The sequence below is a fragment of the Pan paniscus genome, chromosome 2 (genome assembly GCF_029289425.2).
Source record: "Pan paniscus chromosome 2, NHGRI_mPanPan1-v2.0_pri, whole genome shotgun sequence".
NCBI classification, from domain to species: Eukaryota; Metazoa; Chordata; class Mammalia; order Primates; family Hominidae; genus Pan; species Pan paniscus.
This window is the reverse complement of record NC_085926.1, coordinates 74,078,691-74,104,088: the sequence shown is the minus strand read 5'-3', so window position 1 is coordinate 74,104,088 and position 25,398 is coordinate 74,078,691. Positions and strand designations below refer to the sequence as shown.

The 25,398-nt window shown below is 38.2% G+C and overlaps 1 pseudogene; it reads right to left on the bottom strand.

Annotated features, from left to right (window-relative positions):
• Positions 1-11,444: 11,444 nt before the first annotated feature.
• LOC100992295 (aldo-keto reductase family 1 member B1-like) lies at positions 11,445-13,058 on the bottom strand (annotated as a pseudogene).
• Between the last annotated feature and the right edge of the window lie 12,340 nt (positions 13,059-25,398).

Here is a 25,398-nt window from a genome sequence, read left to right as displayed (position 1 = left end):
GTTATTCCAAGGTACTGTATTAAAAATAAAATTGCTTGCATTTTGTCATAATACTCTTTACTAAAAAGTTAAGTCTATTTTAAGTGGCTCCATTTTGTACCCAAATCCATCTGATATACTTACTAATCTACTGGCTGTCAGTTTTTCCTCTAAAGTGGTACCATGGTTTTGGGTCCCCAGTCCTGCTATGCAGGATGAAAATGATAAAATTTTACAGGTAACACTAATGCTTTCATAAATTAGAAATTCTCTAACACAGCTTTTTTAAAGACCAAAACAATGAAATGCTTAACTGTCTCAAAGAATTAACATAATAAGTAGATGATAACATTTTCACATATAAATCATACCTTATCTCTTCTTGTAACCAAAGTCTGTAATGTTTCTTACTATTAATTAGATCATATTTTGACTAGAGTAAAGGGAGTATTGCATAAGGCAGTAGAAATCTAAAATTTCAGACAAATTGCTACTAATGTACTATAATATTATGTTAATGGATACTCAAACTCACCAAGAGACAGACCTGGCAGTATGAGTTACTCTTTCTGGTTTCTGAGCTCTACCATCCTAATAGCTGGGAAATTTAGGAGAAATCACCTCATAGCTCTTGTCTACAAAATGAGGATAGCAATAGTTACCATTCGATAGAACATCAATTAATTAAGGCATAATGTGTTTAGACAGTGCTTATTTTAAAAAATGTGTTTTGATTGTTATTTATAATGTTTTTTTCCAGTAGTGCAATCTCAAAAACTTACATTTTTCTTTGCTTGTCTGGATTTTGTTTACTTTTGTCTAAAGAAACTCTGTAATATAAATGTGGTTGTTTCAATGAGTCCTGATGCATTGTGAAGATAAAACATCAAGGGGCTTTTAAAATAATATTTATTGTCTATTTGATAAAAGTCCTTGATTATTCACTCCTTCACTCATGCACTCATTCATTTATTCACTGAATATTCTTTGAGTGCTAGTCATTGAGGACAAGAGGTTTAACAAGACCAGCATGATCTCTACCCTCCTGGAGTTTAATAGCCATAATGGAGACAAATATTAGTGATCACACTTGCTACAAACTGGGATACATGCTAAAAAAGGACAAAGGTATAGTGATAGATTTAAACAAAGAAACTCAGCTGAGGTTGAAGGGGGCAATATTCTGAAAAAGTGACATCTAAGATGAGACCTAAAGGATGAGTGAGAATTTGCCCTATGAAATTGTTTCTGGAGGAGGGAAGAGCATGCCCAGGTGTTCTGATGAAGGAAATGAACATAAGCCAGTTTGGAGAGAGGGTAGTGGGCAGGAGAGACGGGGGTGGGTTTGACTAGAGTATAGACAAGGCCATGTCTTATAAGCCTCAAAGGCTGATTTAGAAGATTGAGATTTTTCTCCTATTCACATTAAGAAGCTGTTGAAGGGTTTTAAACCAGGAAGAGGTTGGATAGAGTTTGCATTTCGCAAAGAAGACTAGCTGTTGTATGCAGAATGGATTGCAGGAGCCAGAGTGGAAGCCAATAGGAGGCCATGACAGCTGCTTGATAAAAGATGACAAAGTCTAGAATGCTTTGTACAAAGCAGTGAGGATGGAGAAGGGGACAGAGAAGGGGATAGAGTTTGGGGGCACAACTGATAGAATTTTTCAGTAGAATACATGGATGACGGACTTTTGTATAGTGCGCTGTAAGTATCTGTATCTCAAATATTCTGTATATTTTTCCCTTTGTCTTTGAACTGTGGTCATATATTCTTGCCTTTCTAGTCCACCAATAATAAGTCTTAAAATCTTTGCTTCATCCCAAGGGATTTTAAAAATGTTACCTTTCCCATGAAACTCGCTCTCAATTGGAATGAACGCTCAGCCCAGCATGCTTTGCTTTTTGCTACATCTTGGTGTTAGCAAGATGTTAGAGTGCAGCGTTGCCTGCATTGGTGCCTTATTCCTGCTCCTACCCTATTTTATAAGCATCTCAGATGTCACAGCAACATCTTGGTCACACTACACTGCAGATTCTATTACTTAGTATTCAACAAATATTTCCTGACATTGATTTTTGCTTAAAGGTAAGAATAAGAACTTATGTGACAAAAACCAAGACATTCAATTTTTGGGGATATTAGGAATTTTTAAAATAGCAGCATTAAAACAATCAGTCCATAGTACAGAGATTACTATATATTTGATTGTTTTTTTTTTTTTTGGCTCACTTAAAAAATTCTATGGTGTACGAATGCAAATAAATATATCTAATATGTAGCTGCAAAAACTGAAAAGTAAAAATTTAAAAAAAATCTATCAGTCACAGGCACTGTTTTAAAATCTCTTATAGTATAAACACTTCTGGTTTTAATAGTTAATGATGCCAATCTTCCAACACTGTTGTTTAAATCTTTCACCTATGTTAGCTGTGTGGCCACCAATGAGATTGTATTTTTTTTTAAGAGCCGAAAACATATTTTACTTTGTATCTTCCCAGATGTCTGTCCAAATTCCTAATGGCGTTGACCCTCTCTCCCCGGGTCTCACTGTATTCTCACAGCTCATGGCATTCCTTTTTGACTCACCTTGCTGCTGTCTTTGGAGCCCCACACCCTAATTTTGAGAATGTACATTCTCCAACCTATTTCTTCAAATCCAGTTTTATTTCTCTCCATCCATACACTTTGAATCAATGTTTGTCTGCTCAGTTGTTGCCTATTTGCTAATTTCTCTTGGAAGCATTCAATGGATTTTTATATCACAACCTTTTCATATACCCTAGAAAGTGAGTACACCTGCCTTTGTTTGTCCTCATGGGGATTTTATATCTTAACTATCTCATGTGTGATACAGTTCTCAGCATATGCATGTAATTTTTTGGCTCAGTGATCTAGAAAGAAAGATAATGGAGAAATATAAAACAGTCAATTGATACAAAATTCACATTTTCACATAGGTTAATGTTTGTGACAGAAAATGCTGGTTACTGCACATGTCCATTCTGTCCTTCTTTAGCAATATAGCTCCCAAAGTATTGCTGGGCCTATGGCCACCCAGCTAAAGATTATATTTGCTAGACGCCCTTGCAAACAGTTGTGGCCATATAAATACATTCAGGCAATGGCATCCAGAGAGAAGTGATGTGTAGGGTTTCTGGGGCATGGCCTTAAAGGACAAGAACATGGTTTCTTCTTCACTTGCTAGAAAAGTGAAAATGGCAGTGGGAACTGAGGTAGTCCTTTCAGACCATGAAATGGAAGACATTTATTGAGGCTGAAAACATGCAAAGATAGGATTGAATCCCCAAAGTGGAGAACCACCACCGCAGCCCTAGGTCACTTCTATTATGATACTTAATTAATCCACTGTTACTTTGTTTTGGGTACAGCAGCCAAACTTGAATCCAAACACAAAAACACAATGTTTCCCTTGATTTCTGGAGAAGTCCCTGCTGTTCTTCAGGTACTTTATGCTATTCAATACACATAGCTAGTAGTAGTAGAGCTTGGATTTGAACTTTCCTGTGTCCAATTTGCATTAAATTATTGCACAATCCAAAGAGTACATGGTCAGCATTGTTTCTAAAATGTGTTTGCCTACATATATGAATAAAAAAACCACATCTATGCTCTTTCATGTAATGTCTAGCCTTACTATATTACTATCTTAAGTCTATAGTATTACTGTTGTAAATCTATAGTATTATTGTCATATAACTTTATGGGAAAGTTTTTTTTTCCAGCAAATTTAACTCCACATACACTTAGAGAGGACCTATGTGACTTGAAAATGAGTTAGGGACATACATTACCTTGTTACAACAACTTATCTTGTGCCCAAAGAGACCCTATAATACAGTGGCTCAAACAAGCTAGAATTATTTTTCTCCCTGGTAAAAGAAGAAGGCAGATTGCCCATCATGGAGAGACAATTTTGTTTCATGAGGTCATCCAAGCATCCTGTTACTTTCCTTCTTGTTACTCTACAATTCTCTGGGTTAGAAGCTCACAATTTTTTTTCTGTAAAGCACCTCAGTAAATAATTTAGATTTTGAGGACCATGTAATCTCTGATGTCTCTGATGCAACTCCTCAACTAGCCATGTCTACTGCAGTGTAGATTTGTCCTTGAGCAGCTCATAATTTGCCATGGGATAGGGTCAAATAAACAAATGTCTGCCATCTAATATGATGCATGTGCCAATATGTCTAAACATGCACATGCACACACACCTCTATGAGATACAGATGTAGAACAAGACTGGTTATAGAGTATAAAAGAAAACCAGAGAAGGATGTTCACATCTGAAGAAGTCTTTACAGTCTAAATAGGCATTCATCAAGCAGAAAGCATGTAGAGGAAAGGAATTTCTTGCAGAGACACATAGAGGAAAGAAATTTCTTGCAGCTAGAGCCACAGAATTGTGTTAGGATGGGCAAAGTTATACTGTACTAACAAATGACCACGAAAGTTCAGTGGCTTAAAACTAATACGTATTTTTTGATAATTATAAAGATTGGTCTCAGCTTTGCAGGGGCTCAAACTTCTTGAAGCTAGCAGCATTTCCACCATCTAGAGCATCATCAGTCACTGCGGCAGGAAAAGGCACCATGTTTACACCGATGCTGGCTCTTACTTTTCCCCCACAATCACATGCATCACTTTTGCTCATATTTTCTTAGTCAAAACAAGTCCCATGAACACGTCTTAATTCAAGAAGATGGGAAAGTATAATTTTACCATGTATCTTAAGGAGCCAGCAGGGGATATTTGTAAGCCCTAATGTCAACCACAGTTATTGAGGACTCAGAGACAAGCATGCAGGAGTAGCCAGAAGCCAGGTGACTGGAGCTTGTAGAAGAGGAAAAATAGGTGTATTGTGCTCTACCTATAAGAAACTATCAAATGTGCTTAAAGAGGAGCCATCCAAATGAAGGATCACCGTGATGATACTGAAGAGAATAGATTAGAACAGGAAAAAGTATTGTTCTTCCCAGAGTGAAAATGTATATTATGGGTAAAAATTTGGAATGTGAGGATGAGGTCAAGGAAAGAGTCAAGAATGGTACACAAATCTATTCATGTGATAAAGTGACATAGACGTATACACACACACACACACACACACACACAAGCAGGTAAAAACTGATGAAATCTGAATAAGATCTTTATATTGTCCCAATGTCCATTTTCTGGTTTTGATATTATGTAAAATGGGACTTCAGGAAACTGAGGAAAGAGTACATGAGGCCTTCCTGTACGGTTATTTCCTTTTCTGTGAGCCTATAATTATTTAAAAATAAAATAAAATGATCTCAATATTTTAGAGGGTTTTTAAAAACTGGAACGAATAATTAGCATTTGCATAGTGCTGGGTAATTTGTCATCACTTTCACAGACATCATCTTACCCGCATAACAACTCTCAGATATTTGACAGATGTAGTAATTGTTGGAATTATTGCCTTTATAAAAAAAAGTCTTCTGTTGTCCTATTAAACCCCATATAAGAACAAAAGTAATGGAAGTATAATGTAAGAGGAGCTTTTAAAATCTATCCCCCTGTGACATATTTTCAAACAGAATATTGTTCCTAGATGACTCACACTCCTGGCATCTAAAATGAAGCATGATGAAGCCATATATTTTTTAGGTAATGTACATCACAACACTGTCACATGATGAACGTGAAAATGAAATGTTTCCTAGTTGACCACAGCAACAGTAATCTAACGTCCAAATAAAGAAGACCTAATGCCCTTTCCTCTTTTCTTTTCTCAAAACATATAGTGGAAAATGTGTGGGTCTTGAAAATCTTTAGAATATTTATTACATGGCAAATTATTACCAGCTATTGCCAATGACAAATCTGAACCAATACTCATTCTCTGAGGCCAGGCGCAATGGCTTATGCCGGTAATACCAACACTTTGGGAGGCTGAGGTGGGTAGATCCCTTGAGACCAGGAGTTCAAGATAAGACTAGGTAAGATAGGGTGACCCCGTCTCTACCAAAAAAAAAAAAAAAGAAGAAGAAGAAAGAAGAAACTAAAAAATTATTCAGGCATGGTGGCATGCCTGTGGTCCCAGCTACTGGGGAGATTGAGGTGGGAGGATGGCTTGAACCCTGGAAGTCAAACCTGCAGTGAGCTATGGTCATGCCACTGCACTCCAGCATGTGCCACAGAACAAAACCCTATCTCAAAGAAATATTGATTCTTTCTTTATGTGAAAATTTAAGTTTTGGTCCACCATGGGGTTTTTTGTATTAATTTTGATATTTTTAAAAAAGATTACATTAAAACATTATTTATCTTGATTGCTGATAATTTGGTTCTTCCCTTAAGCTTTCTGCCCAAAGCAAATGCCTCATCTGTCTCTCTCCGAGTAGAAAAAGAGATGACTCTTTATGACAGTGAGGGAAGTTGTTTACCTGCAGATAAGCACCAAATATCATTTTGCTGCTAGCCTCACCCTGGGCATCATTCCTGACTCTACATCTTAATATCAAAATGGTTTTCCATGTTATCAGAGAAAATAAATCAGCTAATCTGTGGTTAAAAACAGATCTTCTCTACAAATGATGCAATGATTTTCCCTCAGGAACTTTATAAGCAGGTTATTTGACATGACATACAGCTTTCTTTATGAAATATTCTGTCTGCAAACACTGAAACACAAATTTTCATTGTTTTCAAAATCATTCGGTTTTGACCTTACTTTGCAGGACTATGGATTTTGTTTTGGTTTACTTATTTATTTTCTTTCTTTTTAAGCTGTGGAACACCCGCCAAATCTGAGGAGATATGCATCTAAGCCAATTGTTAGCTTTTAGATTTATCACAGTTTCCAACAGCAAGCTAAAGTTAATGAGTTAATAAATAAAAATTCATCAACATATACATATCATGCCCTTGACAAGAAGGTATCATTTTTCTTGTAAGTTAATGTTCAGAAGTTTTATTGTATACATGGCCGAATTTTGTATAAAAAGGGAGATATTATCAAACTCAAGTACTCTTCCATTTTTCTCAATTTTCTCATTTTTAAAATGAAGGGAGAAATTAATATGAAAATCTTATTAATTTATTTTTACAAAGACCTCATGGAAAGTTCTTGGGCAAAACTCTTAAAATCCATATCAGATTGCTGTCCTGTGATAAATTCCGTGTGCTTACGTCACTCTTGGATGAAAGAGCATATTTTTTATATTCCATTGTTTAATGTAATTATTCTTCATCACACTTATACCTAAGAATCTGAATTCCAGCCAGTTTCTTACATCATTGTTGGTCTTGGGTTTTGAGTGATTTTTCATTTTATCACATATAAAGGGTAATTAACTTGCTATTTTTCTGAGCTTAGATGAAAATAATTTAAGGGAAAACTATGGGTTAGTATTCCAAAGAATCTAAGCTCATTAAAGAAATGACCAGGGTCTGAGAAATAAATATACATATATACATATATATAAGAAATATAAATATATATGAAATATATAAATATATATATAAAATATATATGTTATATATAATTTATATATAACATATATATATAACTTAATACCAAGATTACATCAAGAGGAATTTGAAAGGTTCTATTTGCTTCACATTTTATTAAACTCTATATTCATTTCTTGAATATCTTTATTTACAAAGTTATGTCTAAATAAAAGAGAGACTCAAAATTGGATAGAGAATGAAAACTTAAAAACAATTCTAAGAAATTCTCTTAGAATCAGAACAATTAACCTGGAGAAGAGTAAACAGAAATCTAACTTCAAACAGGGGGACAGGAGCATTTATAAACAGCATCCTTTACTGGGAAATACTCAAATGGAAGTAATTCTTAGGTGCATTATGAGGGACTAAATTGGATAAAACAATAAACTTTCTTCTTGAAAGGAATAGATGAGTTATATATTTTCTTATTTTTTTCTAGAAGAATTTTTAAAGTTATAGAATCACTTGCCTAAAATAGCTTAAATTTGGTTCTATACAAAGACCAATCAGTAGATACACTGAAGTCATCTTTAGAACTTTGAGTTTCTGAAAGTAAAAAATTCATCTCCCAAGCTCTTTAACCTGATGTATAGCTACAGCAAACTCTAAAAAAAGAAAACCCTAGATATCATTTTCTTTAATAGGGTGCAGTGATAAAAATCAGGACATAATATGTTCCAAATAATGACTTTTAATCCCTCTAGGAAGCAACTCATTGTTTCTGTTTCAAACATCACAATTTCAATTTTGAAATATATTTCTGGTTCTGAACATAATTCTAACTATATTTTTAGAACTTTGTTAGGACAAAAATTAAAAAATAAAAAATATCATTAAATAATACATTTTTTTCTGTACTGGAATTATACTGGTTCCTTAGCTTGAAACATAAAAGTGTTCCAGAATATATTAAAATATTCAAAATTCTGCTCCTTCATTATCACTGAAGACCCTCATTACTCTACCTTATGGGTAAAATATCACCAAGTACTAAGAAAGGACTCTGTGTTTAAGCCTGCCTAAAATTCAGGGATCCAAAAGTCTCAGGAGAGATTTAACAAAGTGAAGCCTTAGTGAAAATGTTTGAGTTTTTCCTACTCTTAAAGAATCCCAAGCAATTGGTGTAGCAAAGTGCATTGATCTCCTGTTGGTGTATATTCATTCATTACATTTAGTGTAGTTTTTTAATGTTGCCGATCTAGGTTTAAATTGAACTTGTCATGCTGGAGTGCATGTGTCCTGGTTCTGAATCACTCCTGTTCTTGTGGCTATAGTGACCAGCAGATATCAGGAGGAAAGTGGAAAAGAGGAATCTTCATTTAAGCAGGCATGTCCATCTGACACCCCTGCAAGCAGTAGTTCTCTTTACTTCTGCACCTTTTAAGGTTAATGTAGCAAAAGGAGTTATCCTATTTTGCAGGTTCAGCTTTTATTCTCAGAACTTTTAAAAAGTATGTTTTGGGTTAATATTAAAGTAATAATGGTAACAATGCCAGAATTTAAAAGAAAAGGAAATATTATTTTTATTCTGGAGTACAGTGGTCCCATTATCTTAGAAAAGTATTTCATGGTTTTCACTATTTTCATTTCAGTTTTTCAAGCAGAAGTTCTCAACCAGGAACACATTTGCACCCCGGGGGACCTTTGGCAATGTCTGAGATTTTGGTCATTACAAAGAGGGGGTGCTGCTGCTGACATCTAGTGGGTAGAAGCTAGGGATGCTGCTGAACAGGCTACAATGCATAAGACAGTCCCCTGCAATAAGAAATTATCTGACTCAAAATATTAATAGTACTGTGACTGTGAAACCCTACTTTAAAGCAATGGTGGCACATTTTAAAAACTGATACTACACTGTGAATCTCCTAGGATGACAAGTTGACAATTCTGAATAAGGGCTGATATTCTAATTCTTGGAATGGGGTGGGCAGAGAAAAAGACAAGATATTTAGATATCTGTCTAGTACATTACTCTTCACATCCATAAGCCATGGAAAGAAAGAATTTCCACAGAAAATATTTGAGTGTTTCTCAACCATTTATTTGATGAATCCTATTTCTATTGTGCAATTGTACAAAACTTCTCATTTTCACTTGTCTTAAAAAAATACAAGACTGAGAAGTAGATAAGAGTTCAGTCTTAGTCATGTGACAATTTCTTGGGGTCTGGGCTGGGTTTCTGGGAGCTGCTATTTATGATGATAAAGAGCAGTTATCGGTTGAGTCTTGGGAACCCACCTTGAAGCCTCAGTGCACATTTTCCTGGATGTATTACATTTTGGAAAATAGAGTTTAGGTCCATAGAAAGTTGATTTTCTTTGCTCAATTCACTTAAAAACCCTGAGTTTAAGTAATTTTATATCAACAGTAGATGAATAAGGGAGAGCATACAAGTGGGGCACCGGGCTATGCTCACAAGAGATGGATTTCACATTCAACAAGATAAATGAAACACTTAGCAAGGCTGACCACAGTGTGCTTATTCCACCACTTCCCTCAGCCCTCAGGTTTCCCCTTCATGGACTGTGGTACTTCAAGAATTTATGATAGGGAATGTCAGACATTTCTTCTTTCTTAAAATTGAGTTGGTACAACATAGATGTGTTGGAAGCCTCTGCTGCCGGGTAAAAACAAAGATGAAAAGATAATTCTCTAAGCTCATTTCTCCTGGACTTCTCAAAGGAAACTGTTATATTATGTATCGGTCTTAAAGGCAAATGATGCAGGATCTCTTCTAGAGTAGTATTTTTGTCTCCTTGGTATCCATTCTCCCTTTTCTGACATCGATCCTTTGATTATCCTTTGGGGCATCATTACCCCCACCTCTTCTCAGTTTATATGATTTAAACTGGGTTGGCCCTATCTCCAACTCCACAGGATAAGCACAGACTCAAGATCTTGCCAAGAAGTATCTCCTTGGCTATAAATCTGATTCAGAGACAGGCAATGAAAACACGATCAGGCAATGAGATATATATTTGAAGTTTATTGGACATAATTGACAATTGTGGGGTACAAACAACTAAAAATTAAGGCAGTAAGGGGGAAAAAGCAGAGTCTGGAGAAAGAGAAAGACTAACTCTGACATAATTGGAGCAACTGGATCCAGCAGCACCTGAAGTCAGATACCCATGGATAGTTTAGTTATATGCACCAATAAATTCATCTTCTTTTCTGTTTAAGCCAGTTTGACTTCATTTTCTGCTTTTCAAAACCAAAAGTGCTGAAAATGTAGTAAGGGGGAAAAAATAGAAATGTGAAATAGCTGAAAATCAGATGATATTTGTGTCTTAGCAAATGATGTGCGTATTCCTTTTATCTTTCCTTTAATATGTAAACTTAATTTTAAAGAGATATTTCAACCAATTTAGCCAATTTGTTTCTTGTCTGACACTCTTTTTTTCTCCTAATGGATGTGTTACATTTTGGAAGATTGACTCTGGTTCCACAGAGACTTGATTTTCTTTGTTCTTAGTATCACAGAATAGCCTCCCAATGAATAAAAGAAAATTTTAGTTCACTGTTATCTATTGTGTAGTGAAAATGATTGACTTGCTAAACACCAGCCATGAGACCAGTCAATCTTGTTGATTCAACAAAAGTATCACCTGACATCAAGAAATCTTTTCAGCTCCTGAAGCTAACTTGCAAAATATTTATAATAATCATGCCTGAAAATGTTGAACATAGTTAAGATTCTTACTCAATAGAGTAATAATTTGAGAAATAAGAGAGAAGAAGTATTCAATCAGAAAAGCAATCTTGAACTGTAAACGCTATTTAAAAACAAATACAAATAATTGTTTTATCTCTGAGTGGTAAGACTCAGCAAACTCTCTTGACTAAGTGACCCTTTGTCAGTTATGGATCTATTGCAAATTAAAATTAGCGTCATCAGAATTTGGGAAATCTAAGCATTAATTATATGGCAGAATACATTGAGATTTTTTTTTTTCACCAAAGCACTTTTTACTTGAGGCAAAGAGAAGTCTTGCTGAAGGGATTACAGTTCCAAGCAGTCAAAACTCAACCATTGGCAAGGTGCAGTGGCTCATGCCTGTAATCCCAGCACTTTGGGAGGCTGAGGTAGGAGGATCACGAGGTCAGGAGATGGAGACCATCCTGGCTAACATGGTGAAACCCCGTCTCTACTAAAACTACAAAAAATTAGCTCGGCATGGTGGCAGGCGCCTGTAGTCCTAGCTACTCAGGAGGCTGAGGCAGGAGAATGGCATGAACCTGGGAGGCAGAGCTTGCAGTGAGCCAAGATTGCACCACTGCACTCCAGCCTGGGCAACAGAACGAGACTCCGTCTCAAAAAAAAAAAAAAAAAAAACCTTAACTGTTAGTGGCACTATTTTGACCTGGTATATTTTGCTTCCCTTTGGTCAGAAAAGGGTATTCAGGTTATACTTTCCCCAGTGGGGCAAAAAGAACAAAGCAAACTAGAAGAGACTTCTACTCTACTGACACTGCTCTTCAGATCCAACATCAACCTAGACAAGCCCTTGCTGGCCACTCTACAGGTTGCTGTCCCACTGCTCAGTGACACAGGCCAGGCCATACTACATTTGCAAGAAAAAAATGAGATAGGAAACACAGGTATATGTCACTTGGGGATGAGCAGGCACCCGCAGCTTCAAAACTTCATGGAAGGGGTAGTCCTTGTGGGAGGAACAGCTCACCAAGGCACAGACCCTCCAGTTCCTGTTGTAGCTGAGTAAGGTGGTCATATCCTGGCTGCTTAGTTCAAAGTCAAAGACCTTAAAGTTCTCAGCAATGCATTCTGGTGTCACAGACTTGGGGATCACCTCCAAGTTCCTCTGCCTGGGGGAAGTGGATCAGAATCTGGGCTGTGGTTTTATTGTGCTTGGCTGTGATCACCTTGATCCTGGGATCCTCCAGGATAGAAGGGGCCTCAGGCTTGGCCCAGGGTTTATCAGGAGAGCCAAGGGGGCTATAGGTGGTCACCAAGATGCCTTTGGACTGGCAGTACTGGATTAACTTCTGAGTGAGGTACAGGTGGAACTCAATCTGGTTAACTGCCGGCTTATACCTTAAGCCAGGTTTCTTTAAGATCCTCTCCACCTGGAGATGATTACAGTTGGAGATGCCAATAGCTTTCACCAGCCCTTCATCCACCAGCTCTTCCATGGCTGCCCATGTGTTCACAATGTTGGTGTCACTGGGAACCACGTTGTCTGACTCATCCAATGGGAAAAATTCCTTTCCAGGCTTAAAGTCGGTCAGCCAGTGAATAAGGTGGAGGTCCAGGTAGTCCAGCTTCAGGTTGCTGAGCGTCTTCTGGCAGGCTCCTTTCACCAGGACCTTCTTATGGTATGTGCACCACCCCTTGCTGATGAGCCTCATGCTTCACCAAGTGCTCCCTAAGCTGCTTCTGAATGGCCACCCCTACCTCGTTCTTATTCTGGTGCATGTAGGCACAGTCAATATGGCAGTACCTGACATCGATCGCCACCTTCACAGCCTTGGTTACCTAGCCAGGAGGGGACTTCCAGGTGCCAAGCCCCAGGATGGGCATCTTGGTGCTGTTGGTGAGGACAAGGTGGCTCGCCATGGCTGCGGCACTCCCCAGACCCCCGCCCGGAACCATACATTGAAATGTTTAATATCTAAGTTATCAGGAAAACCCAAGAGGTAATTAGTAGTGCAAAGTTTGGGGAAAGTTTTCATTCGAATACAAATATTGTTATTGTTATCTTTAAGTCATGGTTCCTCAAAATTGGCTGCATATTGGAACCACTTGGGTTTTAAAAATACTGATAATTGAGATACATCATATAGAGTACTGCCTGCACTGGGGAGGGTGTGTAAAAACCTCCCCAGGTGATTCTAATATGCAACGTTCGAGCCTAATTGATTTAAGTCAATTCTACCATTTTAATGTTCATATAAATTACCTGGGGGTGTTGTTAAAATCAGTTTCTGATTCAGTGGGCCTAGAATGCAGTCCAAGATTCTGCATTTCTAACTCTGTTGTTGCTGGTGTGGGTACCACATTTGGAGTAGCAGGGATCTAAGACATTGCTTGTGTTTTTGGAGTAAATGGGTGTAGGAGAATTTTCTAGTGTCCACCTACCGCCTGTCGTAAGACTGGAAATCTCTTGTGATGAAGAGGTTTGTGGTCGCTGAACTTAACCTGTAGAGGACATTCTATTATAATGAAGACTTGTTGAGAGTTGCTATTCCTGTTGATGGTACTACCTTTGCAAAGGGTGCAAAAGGAGAACTGGGGTGCTACTAAGCTTTCTGATTTCACACCCTCTGGCTCTGTTCAAAGCGGTGCTTGGCAAAATGGCAAAGCTTGACTTTTATACCTTCTCCCACACTTTGCCCTTCTCCTCTCCTCCTGGCCTACTAGCCAAGCCAGCCACCTTCTTGAAGCCAGTTTCTCTACTTTACTAATGAAAATACAGTTTTGAAGATCTTACTCCCTCCAGTTGCACCCCAGTGGGAGACTCTTAATTGATTCCAGGTTGGCAGCCCTGTTTGTGGATAATTCAGGAATGTTACGAACTTCCATTTGAAAGTGGGAATGAAATCTCCTCTCTTTTGCCTTGTGTTCAATGTTCTGCTGACTCACTGCTTCCCAAAACAACATCCTTTTCTGAAATAAGATGTAGTTGCAAATATATTATAGTTTGTGATATATTAGCACCCACACCTTATTATTATAGCCCATGAGCTAAGGTGCTAACTTCAACAAAGACCCCAACCCATGTCTCAAAAAACCTAATCACATTCTGTTTGGTCTACTTAAATAGTAGACAACATAAACATAACAACGTGGAGAAAATTTTATTTTCTTAGCAGCAAAGTCATCCCCAAGGAAGTGGTTTTTGGGGGTGAATGTTTTTGTTAAGTTTGGATAGGGTGGGGAGTGAGATCTTTTAAGGGCACACTTAAGGAAAAAAATAAAAGTTTGCTCTTAGAGTTGAATAAAATGCATTTACTTGGCCAAGTGAGGTATATAAGTTGAGCACAGGAGCTGAGAACAGCAGAAAAGACTTTTGGCAGCTGTGTCAGGAAGAGGGAAGAGAGATGGTATTACTAATGGAGAGAATAATTTGTTTAGGGCAGGTGGAGATTAGATATCTGGAGGAAATTTCAGTGCATTTAAAAAAATGTTTTATTTTTAATTTTTATGGATATATCGTAAGTGTATATACTTATGGAGTACATGAAATGTTTTGATAGAAGCATGCAATGCGTGATAATCACGTCACGGAAAATGAGGTATCACCCATTCAAGCATTTATCCTTTGTGTTACAAATAATCCAATTACAATTTTTTATTTATTTTAAAATTTACAATTTTTATTGACTACTATCACCCAGTTGTGGTATCAAATACTAGGTCTTATTTATTCTTTCTAACTATTGTTTTTTGTACTCAAACACCCCCTGTGCCCCCTCACTACCCTTCCTAGTCTCTGGTAACCATCACTCTATTTTCTACATCAATGAGTTGATTTTTAGATCCCACAAATAAGTGAGAACATGTAATGTTTGTCTTTCTGTGCCTGGCTTATTTCACCTAACATAGTGACATCCAGTTCCATCCATGTTGTTGCAAATGACAGGGTGTCATTCTTTTTTTATGGCTGAATAGTACTCCATTGTGTATATGTATCACATTTTCTTTATCTGTTCATCTGTTGATGGACATTTAGGTTGCTTCCAAATCTTGGCTATTGTGAACAGTGCTGCAACTAACGTAGGAGCTCGGATATTGCTTCTATATACTGATCACCTTTCTTTTGGGTACATACCCAGCAGTGGGCTTGTGGGATCAAATGGTAACTCAATTTTTAGTTTTTTTTTTGAGGAAACTCTAAACTGTTCTACATAGCAGTTGTACCAATTTACATTCTCACCAACATCACACAAGGGTTCCCTTTTCTCCACATCCTTGCCAGCATTAGTTATTGCCTATCTTGTTGATATAAGCTATTTTAGCTGTGGTGAGGTGATATCTCATTGTAGTTTTGATTTGCATTTCTGTAATGATCAAGATGCTGGGCGCCTTTTAATATGGCTGTTTGCCATTTGTATCTCTTTTGAGAAACATCTATTCAAATTGCTTGCCCATTTTTAAATTGGATTATTAGATTTTTTTCCTATAGAGTTGTTTGAGCTTCTTATATGTTCTGGTTATTAATCTCTTGTCACTGGGGCGATTGGCAAATATTTTCTCCCATTCTGTGAGCTTTCTCTTCAGTTTGTTGATTGTTTCCTTTGCTGTGCAGACGTTGTTTAACTTGATATTGACCCCATTTGCCCATTTTTGCTTTGGTGGCCTGTGTTTTGGGGTATTACTCAAGAAAATTTTGCCCCAGACAATGTCATGGAGAGTTTCCCCAATGTTTTCAGGTGGTAGTTTCACGATTTGAGGTCTGATATGGTTTGGCTCTATGTTCCCACCCAAATCTCATCTTGTAGCTCTCATAATTCCCACGTGTTTCGGGAGGGACCTGGTGGGAGATGGTTGAGTTATGGGGGTGAGTATTACCCATGCTGTTCTCCTGAGAGTGAATGGGTCTCATGAGATCTGATGGTTTTAAAAAGGGGAATTTTCCTGCACAAGCTCTTTTTTTGTCTGCCACCATCCACATAAGATGTGACTTGCTCCTCCTTGCATTCCGCCATGATTGTGAGGCCTCTCCAGCCATGTGGAACTGTGAGTCCGATTAAGCCTTTTTCTTTTGTAAACTGCCTCTCCGGCATGTCTTTATCAGCAGTGTGAAAATGAACTAATACAGTAAATTGGTAATGGGAGTGGGGGCTGCTGAAAAGATACTGAAAATGTGGAAGCGACTTTGGAACTGGGTAACAGGCCGTTAGAACAGTTTGGAGGGCTCAGAAGAAGACAGGAAAATATGGGAAAGTTTGGAACTTCCTAGAGACTTGTTGAATGGCTTTGACTAAGATTCTGACAGTGATATGAACAATAAGGTCCAGGCTGAGGTGGTCTCAGATGGAGATGAGGAAGTTGTTGGGAACTGGAGCAAAGGTGACTCTTGTTATGTTTTAGCAAAGAAACTGCCAGTATTTTGCCCCTACCTTAGAGATTTGTGGAACTTTGAACTTGAGAGAGATGATTTAAGGTATCTGGCAGAAGAAATTTCTAAGCAGCAAAGCATTCAAGATGTGACTTTAGGTGCGGTTAAAGGCAGTTTTATAAGGGAAGCAGAGCATAAACGTTTGGAAAATTTGTAGCCTGACAATGCCATAGAAAAGAAAATCTTATTTTCTGAGGAGAAAGCCAAGCTAACTGCAAAAATTTGCATAAGTAACACAGAGTCAATGTTAATCCCCAAGACAATGGGGAAAATGTCTCCAGGGCATGTCAGAGGCCTTCACTGCAGCCCCTCCCATCACAAGCCCAGAGGCCTAGTAGGAAAAAGTAGTTTAGTGGGCTGGGCCCAGGGTCCTCAAGCTGTGTGAAGCCTAGGGACTTGGTGCCCTGTGTCCCAGCTGCCCAGCCAGGGCTGAAAGGGGCCAATATAGAGCTCAGACTATGGCTTCAGAAGGTGCAAGCCTCAAGCCTTGGCAGCTTCCATGTGGTGTTGAGCCTGCCAGTTCACAGAAGTCAAGAATTGAGGTTTGGGAACCTCTGCCTAGATTTCAGAAGATGTATGGAAACACCTGGATGCCCAGGCAGGAGTTTGCTGTAGGGGCAGTGTCCTAGTGGATAACCTCTGTTAGGGCAGGGCAGAGGGAAATGTGGGGTGGGACCTCCCACACAGAGTTCCTACTGGGGCACTGCCTGGTGGAGCCGTGAGAAGAGGGCCACTGTCCTCCAGACCCCAGAATGGTAGATCCACTGACAGCTTGCACCCTGCGCTGGAAAAAGCTGCACGCACTCAAGGCCAGCCCATGAAGGCAGCCGGGAGGGAGGCTGTACCCTGCAAAGCCACAGGGGCAGAGCTGCCCAAGACTATGGGAACCTACCTCTTGCATCAGCATGACCTAGATGTGAGACATGGAGTCAAAGGAGATCATTTTGGAGCTTTAAGATTTGACTTCCCTGCTGGATTTCAGACTTGCATGGGGCCTGTAGCCCCTTGGTTTTGGCCAATTTCTCCCATTTGGAATGGCTGAATTTATCCAATGCCTGTACCGTCATTGTATCTAGGAAGTAAGGAACTTGCTTTTGATTTTACAGGCTCATAGTGGAAGGTATTTGCCTTGTCTCAGATAAGACTTTGGACTGTGGACTTTTGAGTTAATGCTGAAATGAGTTAAGACTTTGGGGGACTGTTGGGAAGACATGATAAGTTCTGAAATGTGAAGATACGAGATTTGGGAGGGGCCAGAAGTGGAAAGATATGGTTTGGCTCTGTGTCCCCACCCACATCTCATCTTGTAGCTCCAGTAATTCCCAAGTGTTATGGAAGAGACACAATGGGAGATGAGTGAATTGTGGCAGCAGTTCTTTCCCATGCTGTTCTCCTGATAAGGAATGGGTCTCATGAGATCTGATGGTTTTAAAAATGGGAGTTGTCCTACACAAGCTTTTTTTTTTGCCTGCTGCCATCCACATAAGATGTGACTGGCTTCTCCTTGCATTCCACTATGATTGTGAGGTCTACCAATCCACTTGGAACTGTGAGTCCACTTAAGCCTCTTTCTTTTGTAAATTGCCCAGTCTCGGGCATGTCTTTATCAGTGTCATGAAAACAAACTAATACAAGGTCTTACATTTAAGTCTTTAATCATTTTGATTTGACTTTTGTATATGGCAAGAGATAGGAGTCTAGTTTGATTCTTCTGCATATGGTTGTCCAGTTTCCCCAGCAACATTAATTGAAGAGACTGTCTTTTCCCCAGTGTATGTTCTTGGCACCTTTGTTGAAAATCAGTTCACTGTATGTGTGCGGGTTTGTTCCTGGGTCTGTGTTCTGTTCCACTGGTCTATGTGTCTGTTTTCATGCAAGTACCATGCTGTTTTGGGTACTATAGCTCTTTAGTATAATTTGAAGTCAAATAATGTGATTCTACTAGTTTTGTTCTTTTTACTTAAGACAGCTTTAGCTATTCTGGGTCTTTTGTGGTTCCATATAAATTTTAGGATGGGTTCTATCTATTTTTTTGAAAAGTATTATTGATAGGGATTGTATTCAATCTTTAGATTGCTTTGGATATTGTGGAGATTTTAACAATATTGATCTTTCTAATCTGTGAACATTGAACATCTTTACATTTTGGTTTCCTCTTCAATTTCTTTCATCAAAGTGTTTTATAGTTTTTATTATAGAGCTTATTTACTTCTTTGGTATTTAATTTTATCAGTTCATTTCTTCAACATGATGTGCACTAGGAGTCATTTTTCTTATTGCTTTGTGGCACCTGTAGTAAACGACCCATTTCTTATGAACACAATGGGGCATTTTGGTATCTACTTTATAATCATAAAATGTAAATTAAGTTATATCACTCCTATACTCAAAAATTTCTAGTAGTTCTCCACCATATGCAGAGTAGAAGCTAATGGCTTTATGGTTATCCTCAAGATCCCACATGATTGCTTTCTGACCTCATCTCTTTTTCCTGGCTTCCACACCTCACTGTTCTTAGTACATGCAACTACATTTCCTTCCTGTGGCCTTTACCTTAGCTCTTCCCTCCCTCTAGAACACTTTGCCTAGAAATATCTGCAGGGCTTTTTTCTCCACTGCTTCAGGCCTTGCTCAAATGCCTCCTTCTCAGCAGACAGATTTAAAGTGGCTATGCTCCCTCCCTGCTTCCCAACACATTTGCCATGCTCTACTTCATTCTTCCATACCGCTTTTCTCAGTATGCTTCAGAATGTATTTATGTATTATTTTCATTGTTCTCCACTCTCAAATGCAAGCTCCGTGGAGCCAGGGAGTCTACCTATTCAATGATGCATCTTCAGCATCTACAACACAATCATCGAAGAAATAAATGCATACAAATGCCCATTAAGCTTTCAAAGTGCTCATAGGAAGTCAGCCAAAACCTAATTACTTGAACTCCGCTCATTATATTGCTTCTGACCAGTGGCTAGCAAATTTAGTAGACTGGGAATGTATAAGATTTTCCCCAATGACCCCCCAGACCTCAGCTCCAATCTCTTTTAAGACGCTTAATTTCCCTATATTCAGTCTAAAATATTTGAAGCAATAACATTAAGTTCTTAGAACACATCTGAGGCTATCCTGGCAGAGCCATACTGTGTTAATACCTTTATCTGTTCCTCCTTTTCCCCTACTTCCATAGCCTGCCAACTATTCCCCAAGGGTATGCTGTGCAGATGGTACCTCCTCAGCCCAGAATTTCTCCATGTTCTCTCCTATTTATTTCTTTGAATTTGCACTTGGTCTTCCTGTATCTCTTCCAGTAGTTCCATACCCACAATTTTTTCCTCTGTTTAAGACCTTTGCTTAGAGTCAAGAAGATCAGAAGTTCAATTCTGGCTTTATTACACAGTTGTGTAGTCTTAGCCATGTTATTACTCTAAGTCTCAGTTTTTTGGTCTATGATATGGGAATATTATTTCAGTTCCTTATGCAAAATGGGGATGATGATGTTGTCCTCTTGGACAACATTGACCTCATGGTGAGTGTTAAGTGAGTTGGAGCAGAGTATTTATAACTAGGTGGCCAATAAGTATTTCTTCCCCCTTTCTTCTCCTTCCCCTTTTATTAGCTTTGTTTGTCATAGGATCATAAAATCTTTCGTTTTAAAGGAACATTAAGGCCATTTAGTTCAGCTTATCTAAAAATCTGTTATCATCTTTGCGAGCAATTATCATTCCTACATGATGACTAGAAGCCTTTATTTCCTTCTAAAGCATCTGGTAATCTATTTGGAATAGATATAACTAGTTCTTCTCTCATATTGAGATTGAATTGCTCACCCTAAAACTTCCATTCTTAATGCTGATGTATGAAAAAAATCTAAACTAATTTTTACTGTGTGATAACCCTTCAGAGAGATGAAAATATTTACTCTGTCTTTTGGTGTCTTTAATCATCCATACAAACTTAGCACAGTAATTTTGATTTCTCAAAAAAAATGACAGTTTTGATTTGCCTCCTATGGCAATAATTTCTTTGTGAAGCTCCATCTCATAAGGCAATAGAGCACAGTGATTAAGGACACAGCTAGGGAGTCAGAATAACCTAAGGTTTGAGTCTGAGCTTGGTGACTTATTAGCTGTGAACCTGGGATAAACTTCTTTAAATATGTGTGTCTTCATATATAAAATGGATAATATTAATAAAAGGTATTCCATGGGGGCTGCTTGGGGGTAAAGCAGATGATGTGTTTAGCACACTTAGCACAGTGCCTGGCATGTGGTTTGTGATGTGTGTCAGTGGTTGTTGAGTCCTGCCTGTCAGACACAGCCTGTGTGGTGCAAAACTTGAGCAAGACTATCTCCGTTTGTTCTGGAAATTGTAGTTTTATATATGCAGTCTTAGATAGAATTAGGTTTTGTTGGCACCTACATCAGCCAACTCATTCTCGTTCCATTTGGAATCAGTAGTACTAGGGATGTAAGTAGCATGTTCTCAATGAGGCCTTACAAATGCCAAAGAAATGAATAGAAAAGCCTATAAAACGTTTAAAAGGGATGAAATAAAAAAATTAATTCTACAGCTAGCAAGATCATATGTTAAGAAAATAAGTTCAGTGGGACAACAGTTTATGTATTTATTCATCTATTTTTGAAAAAATATTGGTTTGGCCTCACCTATTTTCCAGACAATGCCAGGCACAGGTATCGTCCCTCACCATGGCATACTCAATAGGGGCAAGTACAACAAAGAATTAAATTCAATGTTACATAGACTTGCCTATCTCCATAAACCTAGGTGGAAGAATAAAATACTGTATGGTTTTATTTTAATTTGGACTATGACATTTGAAAGCATACAAGATGGAAATATTAATAATGTCTAACCGTATTTTAAAAAATGAAGTCATGTGCATCTAAATTTTTTAAGTTCCTAAGAATTGCAGGATATGCATGTTGAGTAACCACTGAGTGACCCACTGACAATGTTGAGGTGATTTCCACGTAAGCTGGAATGCACAAAAACCACCAGCATTTGTTAGAGCTTGACTTGGATTTTGTGAGTTTTGAATTGTGCAAGAACTTTAAAATGCCTCCTCTTCATAAAATAGGACTCTCTTAATTTGTAATTATCAATTCCATTATCACCTAAAGGATTCTTAAAATGTGGGATTTGTGACACCAATAAAATATCCTTCAAGTTATCAATAAGACATCAAAGGATGACTTAGGATGAAGACTTTCAATCACAATCAATCCATGGCAAAGCAATATAGCAACCATGTTAACCATGTGGCAGCAAGGAGTTGCCACCATTCCTTAGAATGGTCATAGCTGTGACAGTGATGACATTATGTAAGCATTCAACAGACCAGGGAAAATAAATCTATAGAGAGACATTTTTACTTGAAACAGTCTGGAATAACAAAAGGATGCTTAGGGATGTGATGCCTGATTACTGACTGAGCTATCCCCAGGAAAAACTTTTTTTTTTTTTTTGAACTGGATACTTTGGCACTGAACATACAGCAGGGAAAGGAATTAGGAATCTACATGTGAATAAAGATATAGTTAAAATATAAAATAGGTCAGGTGCAGTGGCTCACGCCTGTAATCCCAGCAGTTTAGGAGGCCGAGGTGGGCAGATCACCTAAGGTTGGGAGTTTGATACCAGCCTGACCAACATGGAGAAACCCTGTCTCTACTAAAAATACAAAATTAGCCCTGTGTGGTGGTGCATGCCTGTAATCCCAACTACTCAGGAGGCTGAGGCAGGAGAATCACTTGAACCCGGGAGGCAGAGGTTGCGGTGAGCCAAGATTGTGCCATTGCACTGTAGCCTGGGCAACAAGAGCGAAACTCCATCACAAAAAATAAATTAATTAATTAAATAAACACGTATAGTTATTAAATATTAAGAGATTTAACATAAAGGCTGACAATTTCCACCCAGCGATTTCAAGGAGGGGAAAAACTGAGGCTAATGAAAGGGAAGTTGTTCCAAGTGAAAAATTTGTTTTTTAGAGTAGAAATGTTATCTACTCCATTGCAGAGGTCCAGGGTCTTGCCTGCTCTGCCCCAAGTATGAGAGATATGCAGTGTACCAAAATTTAAGTTTACTTCTTGTGGTGTACAAAGTCAAAGATGCTCACTAGATGTGATTCAGGAAACATGTAGTCTCTAACTGAAACGTAGAGTGGAAGGGTGGTAGAGGGGTTTTTCTTTTATTAATTTTAACTTAATATTCAAATAGAATGTAGTCAAAAAAGATTTATGTGTTCATTTATTTTTAAGCATGAAAGGTCTGGTCTGAGCTTCACACAGTATAAGAGAAGGCAGTGCATTATATTAAGAAAGACATGGACTTAGGAACCTAATTTATTTTTCTTCTTCTTTTCTTTCTTTTTTTTTTTTTTTTTTTGAGACAAGGTCTTGCTCTGTAACCCAGGCTGGAGTGCAGTGGTGCAATCATAGCTCACTGCAACCAGCATCTCCTGCACTCAAGAGATGCTCCTTCCTCAGGCTCCTGAGTAGCTAAGATTACAGACATGCACTACCAAGCCCAGCTGTTTTTTGTTTGTTTGTTTGTTTGTTTGTTTGTTTGTTGTTGTTGTTGTTAGTAGTGATGAAGTCTTGCTATGTTGCCCAGGCTGGTCTCCAACTCCTGAGCTCAGGCAATCCTCCTACCTCTGCCACCCAAATTGCTGGGATTACAGATATGAACCACCGTGCCCAGCCAAGTACCAAACTTTTTGGGTGGGTTTCCCAGCTATAAGTTGAGATAAAACAGTACCAACTTACAAAGTTGTTGTAAAGTTACATTGATGCAGGCATAGAGCTTAGAACAGTGCCTGACACGTATAAGCACTCACTATATGTTGCCTATTACTATTATATACAAAAGCAAAACAGAACCAGCTCACAATCTTTGAAAATACCATCCTGCCTTTCAGTTTCCTCCTAAAAGTTTAAAAGCAGAATAAAATATGTAACAGAACAGAATTAATTCCCAAGTAATCAAAATATCCTGCCTTTCTCTGTAAAGGTGGTAAAATAAATGTAACAATGGAAGCCCTTTCCTACCCACTCTCTTTGTCTGCATCATCCCAGGCTCCCAATAAAATGAAGAAAAGGATAGAGAAAGTATAATAGGAAGTAACAGGGGCTCAGCCCATCCCAAAATGTTTATGGAATATTTAAAAGTTAAAACATCGAAAAAGAAAAAAAATGCTGACCCATTTAAAATAAATTGTGTCCAGAAGGAAGAAACTGCAGCACAGAGGAATGCACTGCAGAAACACTCTATAAGTGACAGGTTTAAGGAAGGAGCAAACATGGTTCATGGAAAAGTCGGTGGAAAGTGTCAGGCCCTGGACACCACCCAGTGTAGGAATACTTTCTGAATACTTAAGGTCAGTGAAGCCGCGCCTAAACAGCTGGCTGCATGAAAACCAACATCCTAGCAAGAACATCCATGCTGAGTTCAATGAAATTTGCCAAAATAACAGGGAAAAAGCATTCCTGCAGTTCAGAAAAGCTTGCCAATGTTGCTGTCCTTACTGCCTTTAGCAAGTGGAAACGATGTCCCCTGCTGTTCTGTCGGCCTAGATCCTTTTCCCTCTCTTCTTCTCCGGAGAGGTTATTCTTCCTCGTTTATCAGATCCCAGTATTCCTTCTGAAACCTCTTACCTGTTCAGGCCAACTCCCTAGGTAGCCCTCAAGGGAAAGTATTTAATGAACCCTCTTTAGCCAGAGAAGGCTTTAAAAGGTAGCACTTTAGCCAAGAGAATGAGACTTGGAGCGTGTGATCACATCCACTTCATTTCTGGATGTATTTTGGAGACCCAAACGCTAGCGTCAGCGAGGATTCTAGATAAATAGGTAACTATTGTGCTTCTCTCTACTTCTACATTTATTTCCAGTTTGCTCATTTTCTTTCTTTTCCACTCCCACCTACTTAAGAAATGGTTGTTTTGCTGAGTAGATTGTTTCTAGAAGGTCTTCTCCATCTGCTTTCTGACTCTCAGATCAGGGTGCAGAAACATTTTCAAACAGTTCTTTGGGAAGGAGCTGGTGCTTGCCGTTTTCTCTAGATAAGTGTTAGCTTTTGTTTGTTTAATAGATCTCTGGCTTAGGCCTTTTTGGTATTCTTTACGGTGGAATCCAAGTTTGGTTGGAGGGAGTGGTTTCTAAAATGTATGGGAGGTGATGAGAACTTAACCTGCCAGGATTATTCTATATGTCAAAATTGGTATGCTAGGCATGTACATTTTTAAAAGTTTTATTGACAATCAGCTGAAAATTATGTGCTTGTTATAGCACAATATTATGCAACCAAACATTTAAAAAAAATCTTTGAATAGGAAAGCTTAGTTTTAAAAAAGTCCGAACGGACACACACACGCATATACACACAAACACAGAAAATAATATTAAAGTTATTTAAGTCTAGTTGGATAGCTTTTTGCTCCAACGTTCATTTGAACTTGGAAACAACAATCAAATGTGCCAAGTCAAAAGAATGATTTTCCAACTTTCTCTCTGTCTCTCTCTTTTTCTTTTTTAAACTAGTCATCCTGGTTTTAAAACATGAGATACAAGTCATCAATTTCACTGTGACTTAGCAATTTATTTACATGGTTTTACTGCTTTGGACATAACACAGCTGAGTTTCGAGCTTGATAAAATATTGTTATCTGCATAATTCATTTTCTCCTGCTTCAACAAGGTGTTTGGATTTGTGGGAACTCCCATTTGAGGTTGAAATTGAATTGAAAATTCATGTGAATGCTACACAGATGAGGCAAGTCTGACTTCAGGGAAGCGTCCATTAAATTTACTCGCTATCTCT